This window comes from Arachis stenosperma, chromosome 2 (assembly GCF_014773155.1).
Source record: "Arachis stenosperma cultivar V10309 chromosome 2, arast.V10309.gnm1.PFL2, whole genome shotgun sequence".
Lineage (NCBI taxonomy): Eukaryota > Viridiplantae > Streptophyta > Magnoliopsida > Fabales > Fabaceae > Arachis > Arachis stenosperma.
This window is the reverse complement of record NC_080378.1, coordinates 33,863,714-33,874,660: the sequence shown is the minus strand read 5'-3', so window position 1 is coordinate 33,874,660 and position 10,947 is coordinate 33,863,714. Positions and strand designations below refer to the sequence as shown.

Genomic DNA, 10,947 nt, shown 5'->3' with positions numbered 1-10,947 from the left:
GGAGCTATGTTTCATTGATAATTTGGAGTCTATAGTATATTCTCTTCTTTTTATCTTATTTGATTTTCAGTTGCTTGGGGACAAGCAACAATTTAAGTTTGGTGTTGTGATGAGCGGATAATTTGTACGCTTTTTGGCATTGTTTTTAGTATGTTTTTAGTAGTTTTAGTTGAGTTTTTAGTATATTTTTATTAGTTTTTAATTAAAATTCACTTTTCTGGACTTTACTATGAGTTTGTGTGTTTTTCTGTGATTTCAGGTATTTTCTGACTGAAATTGAGGGTCCTGAGCAAAAATCTGATCCAGAGACTGAAAAGGACTGCAGATGCTGTTGGATTCTGACCTCCCTACACTCGAAGTGGATTTTCTGGAGCTACAGAAGCCCAATTGGCGCGCTCTCAACGGCGTTGGAAAGTAGACATCCTGGGCTTTCCAGCAATATATGATAATCCATACTTTGCCCAAGATTTGATGGCCCAAACCGGCGTTCAAAGTCACCTACAGAAATCCCAGCGTTAAACGCCGGAACTGGCACCTAAATGGGAGTTAAACGCCCAAACTGGCACCAAAATGGGAGTTAAACGCCAAGAAGAGTCTCTACACGAAAATTACTTCATTGCTCAGCCCAAGCACACACCAAGTGGGCCCGGAAGTAGATTTTTATGTCATTTACTCATCTCTGTACACCCTAGGCTACTAGTTTTCTATATATAGGACCTTTTACTATTGTATTTTCATCTATCTTTGGACATCTAGTTCTTAGATCATTGGGAGGCTGGCCTCACGGCCATGCCTAGACCTTGTTCTTATGTATTTTCAACGGTGGAGTTTCTACACACCATAGATTAAGGTGTGGAGCTCTGCTGTACCTCGAGTATTAATGCAATTACTATTGTTCTTCCATTCAATTCCACTTGTTCTTTGTCCAAGATATCACTTGTTCTTCAACTTGATGAAGGTGATGATTGATGCCCATCACCATTCTCACCCATGAACAAGGTGACTGACAACCATTCTTGTTCTACAAGCATCCGAGGCTTAGTGAATATCTCTTGGATTCTTTAATCGGAATCTTCGTGGTATAGGCAGGACCTGATGGCAGCATTCAAGAGAATTCGGAAGGTCTAAACCTTGTCTGTGGTATTCTGAGTAGGATTCAATGATTGAATGACTGTGACGTGCTTCAAACCTGTAACCTACTGGGCGTTAGTGACAGACGCAAAAGAGGGATTCTATTCCGGTAGGGGAGGGAACCAAACCGGTGATTGGCAGTACTGTGACAGAGTGCGTGCATTAGCTTTCACTGCGAGGATGGGAGGTAGCCATTGACAACGGTGAAACCCTACACGAGCTTGCCATGGAAAGGAGTAAGAAGGATTGGATGAAGGCAATAGGAAAGCAGAGAGACGGAAGGGAAGGCATCTTCATACGCTTATCTGAAGTTCCTACCAATGAATTACATAAGTATCTCTATCTTTACCTTTATGTTTATTTCGTTCATCATCTATACCCATTGAGTCTGCCTGACTGAGATTTACAAGGTGACCATAGCTTGCTTCATACCAACAATCTCCGTGGGATCGACCCTTACTCGCGTAAGGTATTACTTGGACGACCCAGTGCACTTGCTGGTTAGTTGTGCGAAGTTGTAGTGATCACAATTTCGTGCACTAGGTAGATGGCAGAACAGTGAACTTCAATTTAGATGAAACTATGAAGCATCCCCAGAAGATCACTCCATATTCTAATGTGACATCATTGATGAGATTATAGCTGTAACTCACCAGGAAGAAATGGAAGAAAGTCACATGGAGCAAAACTCAAGTGTGGGGACACCCTCTGAACACACTGAAGATTCATTACCATTTCCACACCTCAAGTATGCATACCTTGAGGACAAGCAGAAGTTTCCAGTCATCATTGCAAGAGAGCTCACTTCCCACCAAGAAGAACAACTGCTTAGTGTATTGAGGATGCATAAGAAAGCAATTGGATGGAGCTTGGCGGATATAGTAGGCATTAGTCCTCAAGTCTGTGAACATAGAATATTCTTAGAAGAGGGAGCAAAACCTGTCCATTAACCTCAGAGAAGATTGAATCCCACCATCTTAGAAGTTGTCAAGAAGGAAGTAACCAGACTACTTGAAGCAGATATCATTTACCCCATTTCAGATAGCGAATGGGTCAGCCCAGTACAAGTAGTACCCAAGAAGTCTGGAGTCACAACAATAAGGAATGAGCATGGAGAACTTCTGACAACCAGAGTACAGAACGCATGGAGAGTTTGCATTGACTACAGGCATCTCAACCAAGCCACTCGCAAGGATCATTACCCCTTGTCATTCATTGATCAGATGCTTGATCGCCTGTCAGGTAAATCTCACTACTGCTTTCTAGATGGTTATACAGGTTATTTTCAAATCCATATAGCTCCTGAGGATCAGGAAAAGACTACTTTTACATGTCCTTTTGGGACTTATGCTTATAAGAGAATGCCTTTTGCCTTGTGCAATGCACCAGCTACTTTTCAGAGGTGCATGATGAGTCTTTTCTCTGATCTCATTGAGACTTGTATGAAAGTTTTTATGGATGACTTTAGCATTTATGGTGATTCATTTAACCTTTACTTGGATAGTTTGTCTAAAGTATTGGACAGGTGTGTTAGTTCAAACCTTGTTTTAAATTTTGAAAAGTGTCATTTTATGGTAAAACAAGGTATTGTTTTAGGACATGTCATTTCTGATACTGGTATCTCTGTGGACCCAGCAAAGGTGGATGTTATTTCTAGTTTACCTTACCTCTCTTCTGTGAGGGAAGTCCATTCGTTCCTTGGCCATGCAGGTTTTTACAGGAGATTCATTAAGGACTTCAGTAAGGTAGCACTACCCTTATCTAGGCTACTATAGAAAGAGATTGAGTTCGAGTTCAGTGAGGATTGCAAACAAGCATTTGATAAGCTAAAGACCGCCTTAACTTAAGCTCCGATTGTGAGGGAACCAGACTGGAGTCAACCATTCAAAATCATGTGTGACGCCTCTAATCATGCAGTAGGAGTAGCATTGGCTCAACATGAAGGTAATGACCCCTTTGTAATTGCTTATGCATCTAAGACTTTAGATGCTGCTCAATCTAATTACACTACTATTGAAAAAGAGCTTCTAGCTATTGTTTTTGCTCTGGATAAGTTTCAAGCCTATTTACTTGGCACTAAGGTAGTAGTGTATTCAGATCATGCAGCTCTAAAATATTTATTAGCTAAAAAAGAGTCTAAGCCAAGGCTAATATGTTGGATGCTACTGCTACAAGAATTTGATCTGGAAATTAAAGATAGGAGTGAAAGTGATAACCAAAATTTAGTGGCTGACCACTTGAGTCGCTTTGAGCACATTAAAGATGACTCCATTCCTATCAATGATAATTTTCCATTTGATAGCTTACAGGCAGTATCTGATATAGCCCCTTGGTATGCACCTGTAGCTAATTATCTAGTTAGCCATACTTTTTCTCCTAATTTTACTAAGCATCAGAGAGACAAGCTGAAAAGCGAGTCCAAATACTATGTATGGGATGACCCATATCTATGGAGGTGTGGTTCTGACCAGGTAATTAGACGGTGTGTACCTCAATCAGAATTTCAGTCTATTTTAGAGGCCTGCCACTCCTCTGAGAGTGGAGGACATTTTGGCCCTCAACGAACTGCTAGAAAAGTTTTAGACTGTGGATTCTACTGGCCTACTCTTTTTAGAGATGCTACTAATCTTTGTAAATCTAGTCCTTCATGCCAAAGGTTTGGTAATATATCCCAGAGGGATGAAATGCCTCAACAAATTATGCTTTTCTGTGAAATTTTTGATGTTTGGGGCATTGACTTCATAGGTCCGTTTCCAAATTCAAATGGCCACCTTTATATATTGTTAGCTGTAGATTATGTCTCTAAATGGGTGGAAGCAATTCCTACCCGTACTGATGATGCTAACACTATTGTTTCCTTTGTTAGAAACCATATTATTTGTCGCTTTGGATCACCACGAGCAATTGTGAGCGATCAAGGCACTCACTTTTGTAACAGGAGACTAACAGGTTTACTAAAGAGGCATGGGATAATCCATAAAATATCAACAGCCTATCACCCCCAGACTAATGAGCAAGCAGAGGTGTCTAACAGAGAGATAAAGCACATACTGCAAAAGGTAGTCAAGCCTCATAGAAAGGACTGGAGCACCAGGCTCCAAGACGCGCTTTGGGCATATCGGACAACATACAAGACACCAATTGGGATGAGTCCTTTCCGCTTGGTTTATGGAAAGGCCTGTCATCTCCCAGTTGAGTTAGAGCACAAAGCCTTCTGGGCGGTAAAGGAATGCAACATGGACTATGAGAGAGCCGGAGCTGAACGGAAGTTGCAACTGCAAGAATTAGAGAGCCTTCGCCTAGAAGCTTATGAAAACACCAGGCTGTATAAAGAGAAGGTGAAGGCTATGCATGACAAGAGCATTAAGAGAAGAGAATTTCAACCAGGGGACTTAGTCCTACTCTACAACTCCAAAATGCAACTCAGGCCAGGCAAGCTGAGATCCAGATGGGATGGTCCGTATCGAGTAGAGCGGGTGGAACCATACGGAGTCTTTCACTTGAGCCATCCTTCAAGCTCTGAACTTATCAAGGTCAATGGACATCGCTTGAAGTTATTCCATGGCGAAAAGATGGCAAAAAACCAGGAACTAGAGATCTTCCTCTTCGAAGATCCGCCCACAGCAGAAGACTGAGCTAGTGAGCGTCCAACTTAAGGACGTTAAAGCAAAGTGCTGGGTGGGAGGCAACCCACCATGGTATGATTGTTCCTCACCCTCTCCTTATCTTCCCTTGTCAATAACTCTTCTCAGTACTAATGCCTATCTTTTGCATCTTATCCGCACACTGCATCTTGTATTTTTATCCAAAAAAAAAGAGAGCACACGATGCGACAGCGTCGATGACGCATCCGCGTCATAGTGCCTTGGATACGCGAAGAAAAGAAACAGAGAGTCACGCAAAAGTGTAGCTGGAGGCGTGCCTTTGGCACAAATCGCTCCACGCGACCGCGCTGCTGACGCGTCCGTGTCATGTGGAAAATAGGCCTCCCACGCGTCCACGTCACCTACGTGACCGCGTGCCCTATAAATCGACGTAAAAAGGGTGTATGGCCGAAAGTTGAGCTGCACTTGGGCTGCACTTGTGCTATTAGCACAAGCCCTACCATGCGAACGCGTGCCCCACGCGTCCGCGCCATTTTCTCCATCTGGCCATCCACGCGATCGCGTTAACCACGCGATCGCGTCACCCTAAATTTTGGCAAAACATAATTTAAACAGAGAGTTGTGCGAGCGTGAAGCTGCCCTCGCGCCATTAGCGCAAATCATGTCACGCGTCCGCGTGACCTATGCGTCTGCGTCACCTCACTTAAAGGCTTTCCACGCGACTGCGTGCCCCACGCGTCCGCGTCGCTTGCGCCGCCTAACTCATTCAAATTTGCCAGATTATCTTTTCTTTTCTCATCCCATTCCTATTTTATTTTCCCCCTTCCTTCTTCCTCCCTTCTTTCTCCCTTCTACTCCCTCTTTTCCTACCACCATTATCAAGGTTTTTCTTTTCTTTCCCTCCTTACTTTTTCATTCTTCTCTTTGTTTTCATGTTTTCTTTTTCTTTCTCTTCTACTTTCTCTATTCATGTTTTCTTTTTCTTTTCTTCTTCCTTCTATTGGTGTTAGAAATTTATTTGGGTCATTATTCTTATATGTTTCTTGTAAATTGTTTAGAACTTGTTTAACAATTAGATATTATTTTTCTAAGGGTTACTTGCATGTTCAAAATTAACATCTTCCATACCTTATTTAACATGCATGCTATGTGTTTGTGAAAACGCCCATATGGCATTTTGCACTACTTCTTTTTTAGATTTCTTTTAAATCTACTACTCTAAATGCCTGCTTTTCACAAAACCCTTTTTATATTTTATTAATCACATATAATTGTTCTTACAAGCATATTTTTAGTTTGAAAGACTTGGTAATCTAAATTGGACATTGAATGCTTGATCTATGCTACTCTTGCCCTTGCCGGCATGCCAATAAACCCCTTGTATTTAACTGTAATCACATGCACTTGCTATATGATGCCAAGGCATCTTAGGCTAGTTTCACTAGCATTTTTCTGTTAGTTTTAGTTGTTTTATGCATTTTCTTGAGCTTAAAGTAACCAAGAATGGTTAAATGAATAACAAAGCAATGAACCATCCAAACAGTATGATTTTGATGCAAATTCCATGAGTTTTTAGTTATATTACTTGAATGCTATGAATGGAAGATTTCTCATGAAATTTTGCAAGACTTTGATGCAGTTGTTTGGATGATTTCAGGGAAGAAGAGGCTAGGCAAGGAAGCAACAAAATCAATAAAGGATGCTTGAATATCACATGTGGAGTTTAAGTTCCAGTTTAAGCTTAAACTGGAACTTAAACTGCCAAGCCATATAATGCTGGGAACTATCAGTGGCGTTTAAGCTCCAGTTTAAGCTTAAACTGGAGCTTAAACGCCAAAATCATGAAAGATGAGGAAAAGCTGAAAGTGGCGTTTAACCTCCAGTTTAACCTTAAACTGGAAGTTAAACGCCAGAAATGAGAAATGCACCAGGGAGCCATTTCCACGTTTAAGCTCCAGTTTAACCTTAAACTGGAGCTTAAACGTGTTCGACCAAAATTCTCCTCCAGGGTTGCTTTCTTCATTTCCACGTTTAAGCTTCAGTTTAACCTTAAACTGAAGCTTAAACGTGTTCGACCAAAATTCTCCTCCAGGGTTGCTTTCTTCATTTCCACGTTTAAGCTTCAGTTTAACCTTAAACTGAAGCTTAAACGTGTTCGACCAAATTCACACTCCAGGGTTGCTTTCTTCATTTCCACGTTTAAGCTTCAGTTTAACCTTAAACTGAAGCTTAAACGTGCTTGAGTTATACCACCTCCAGGAGTGTCCAACGTTTAAGTTCCAGTTTAAGCTTAAACTGGAACTTAAACGTGCTTCCACAAAAGGCATCACTGGAAGTGTCTGGCGTTTAAGTTGCAGTTTAAGCTTAAACTACAACTTAAACGCCACTATTTGAAAAGGTTTCTGGGCCAAAGATATTGTAGTTTAAGTTAGCATTTGAGCACAAACATTAACTTAAACGTACTCTGGTATGAAACCCAATTGAATATCATGGTTTATGGGATTGGGCCTGAAGAATTGATGAGTCTGGAATTTCAATTTGTTGAGTCATGTGTCATTACTTGATTATCACTAAGTTGGCTCAATGAATGTTACAGAATTAGATCAGCAGCCTCATCAGGATTATGGATCATAAACCCAAAGTAAAAGGAAATCAGGGAAAGGCCTCAAAGCCCAAGAAACACAACAGAAGCTCAATTTAGAAAGTGTATAAATAGGATAGAATTTAAGTTAGTAAGGGACTTTTGATCATTTTTCTAGTTTTCATACTTTTTGTAATTGAATTCAGAGCTATGACTCACTAAACCCCCTTTCATTGGGTTAGGGAGCTCTATTGTAATTCAATGAATCAATAATAGTTTTTATCTTCTTCTTCAATCTTTTCTCTTGAATTTTTGTTAGAAAGCTTCTCGATCTAATTCCATTGGTTAGTTGTCTTGGGAAAGAAACTATCCATAATTGGAATCCTTCGGAACCTTGGGAAAGGAATGGAGGATTCATGCTAGAGAAGCTTTCTCACAGTGAATTGGATTGGGGTTTGGATGGATATTGTGACATGTAATCCTACCAAATTGTAGTTCATGAAACTGTGTGGTATAATCAGTGATCGAGCGTCATCTCTTCTTATGAACATTTAAACCAAGGGATTGGGAATTTGTTTGTTTTTAGAGAGAATTGGTGAGCCAAGGGATTGGGATCCAATCATATAAGATTGCCAAGCAAAATTCAATGAACGCATTGGTTGAGGAAGGGATAAAAATGTTTTGATTCGGAGATCTCAATATCTCCTGAAACCCAATGAATTCCCCGTTTCTGATCTACCACTTTCTCTTTACATTCTGCAATTAAATTCATGCAATCACCCCGATCCCTTTTTTATTTCAGCAATTTAGCTTCTCGCTCTTTAATTCATGCAATTTAAGATTCCGCAATTTCAATTTCTTGCCATTTACGTTTCCCGCCAATTTTACATTCCGCAATTCTCATCTAAATCTTGATTCCGCTCAACTAGAACACACTTCTAATCCGAATTGCTCACTCAACCAATCCTTGTGGGATTCGACCTCACTCTATTGTGAGTTTTTACTTGACGATAACCGGTGCACTTGCCGGAAGGAATTTTTACCGATCGTGCAATTTCCTAAAATCGTAGCATCAAGTTTATGGCGCCGTTGCCGGGGATTGGTTTTCGATTGACAATTCTCAAATTGGAAGTTAACTAGATTGAGCATTTTTCTTGTTTTGTTAATTCAGTTCAAGTTACTTGTTGAATTTTAATTTTTGCACTCTGTTACTTGCTTTGTTTCTTTATGCCTTTAAATTCAAGCAACTAACTCACTGACTCACTAACTATTTGAATTAATTCCTCAACTGCTCTAACCATACTCTTCCATTAACCAAGAGTATTTCACTTGTTTGTTGCCTGTGCTGTGTTCTTGTATGACAGGTAGGAGAGGAGAGACATCAACTCCTCCATATACCGAACCAGAGAGGATCCTTCATAAACTTAGAAGGAAAGCAAGAGGGAAGAGAGTACTGGGAGAAGAAGAATCTGAAGGAGAATCTGAGGACAATTTTGAGGAAGCTCTAGATCTCAACATGGATAGAGAAGTTCACAACCATGAGAGAGCTGATGGAAACAATGCCATTCCCGAGAGGAGGGTTCTTGGTTCATACATAAACCCAACCTCTGGGAATTGTGGTAGCAGCATTCAGAAACCACCCATTCAGGCCAACAATTTTGAACTCAAACCACAGCTAATATCACTGGTGGAGAATCATTGTTCATTTGGTGGGAGTGCTAATGAAGATCCAAACCAACATCTCACAAAATTCCTGAGAATTTGTGACACTGTGAAGTCCAATGGAGTCCAGGAAGATGCCTATAAACTGCTCTTGTTCCCATTTTCACTTAGGGACAAGGCAGCTAAGTGGCTGGAATCATTCCCAAGGGGGAGCCTAACAACCTGGGATGAGGTGGAAAGCAAGTTTCTGGCACGTTTCTACCCCCCACAAAAGGTCAATAGGCTTCAATCTGAGGTTCAGACTTTTAGACAACAAGGTGGTGAAACTCTCTACGAGGCATGGGAGAGGTTCAAGGATTTGACAAGGAAATGCCCACCAGACATGTTCCATGACTGGGTGCAATTGCATATTTTCTATGATGGACTTTCTTATGAATCAAGGAAGGCTGTAGACCATTCATCAGGAGGTTTATTGAACAGGAAAAAGACTGTGGAAGAAGCCATTGAAGTGATTGAGATAGTGGCTGAGAATGAGTACTACTATGCTTCAGAGAGACACAACACTAAGGGAGTCATGGAGCTGAACCATGTTGATACAATTCTAGCCCAAAACAAGGTGTTTGCCAAGCAACTAGCAGAGCTCACCAGGAAATTAAAAACAAATCAAGTGGCTGCAATACACACACACGATCAAGAGGAAGTAAGCACTGAAGGAGGTGATTGGGAAGAGGCCAACTATGTGGGAAATCAACAAAGGCAACCATATGATCCACATTCCAACACTTACAACCCAGGCTGGAAAAACCACCCAAACTTTGGGTGGGGAAACCAGCAAACCCAACCACAAAACCACAAACCTTACAACCCCAACCAACATAACAATTCCACATACCAAAACTCCAACCAAAGATCATACCAAGCCACACAAAACACTTACTCCCAACCACCATATCATAGCCAAAATAATCAACCTGCCCAACCTAATCCGAACCAACAATTTCAAGATCAATTAAACAGAATAGAAGGAATGCTTGCAAACATGGGTCAGGACATAAGTGAGTTGAAAAGCTTTAGGGATGATGTGAGATCTACCTTAAGGAACCATGGTGAAAAACTCAAGAGGATGGAGTCTCGAGTAGGAGAGCTATCTCAACAGGCCCCCAAGTCAACTGCAGTGTTCCCTAGTGACACAGAAAAAAATCCTAAAGGGGAACAAAAGGGAGTGAGATGGGAAGAATGCAAGGCCATCACCCTATTGAAGGAAGTCTCAGAAGAAGAAGGAATCAGACCCTCAGAACAGGAGCCAGAAATCTTGAAGGAAGGTGTGGAAGAAGCTAAGCAGGAAAGTGAAACTGAGCAAGCCAAGGAACTGCAAAATAAAGGCATGTTGGAAACATACCAACCAAAAGCACCATTTCCTCAGAGGTTAGGAGGAGGTGAAAAAGGGAAAACATATTCAAGGTTTTTAGAGACATTTAAGTCTCTCCATATCAATATTCCCTTTCTTGAGATTCTCCAGCAGATGCCTACACATATCAAGTATTTGAAGGAATTGCTGAGCAAGAAAAGAGTTTTGAAGGGAGGACAAACTGTAATAATGAACAAAGAATGCAGTGCCCTCATCAAGAAGGACATAGTCTCTAAGAAAACAGACCTAGGAAGTTTTCATATCCCCTGCATCATAGGGGAAACAAAAATTGACAGAGGATTCTGTGATCTAGGAGCTAGCATAAATGTGATGCCTCTGACTCTTATGAAGAGGCTACAACTGAATGAGGTGAGATCCACTGATGTAATCATACAACTGGCTGACAAAACTCAGAAGCAAGCTGAAGGGGTAGTTGAGAATTTGTTGGTGAAAGTGGGAGATTTTATATTTCCTGCCGATTTTGTGGTGTTAGATATGGAGGAAGAAGCCAAAGCTTCAATAATCCTGGGAAGACCCTTCCTGGCTACTGCTGGAGCCAT

General features: G+C 41.0%; 1 non-coding gene across 1 annotated transcript; it reads right to left on the bottom strand.

The window, feature by feature from the left end:
- Positions 1–9,259: 9,259 nt before the first annotated feature.
- On the bottom strand, positions 9,260–9,363 carry LOC130963861 (small nucleolar RNA R71). The gene has a single exon (XR_009079978.1). It is a non-coding gene; the product is annotated as a small nucleolar RNA R71 (small nucleolar RNA).
- Between the last annotated feature and the right edge of the window lie 1,584 nt (positions 9,364–10,947).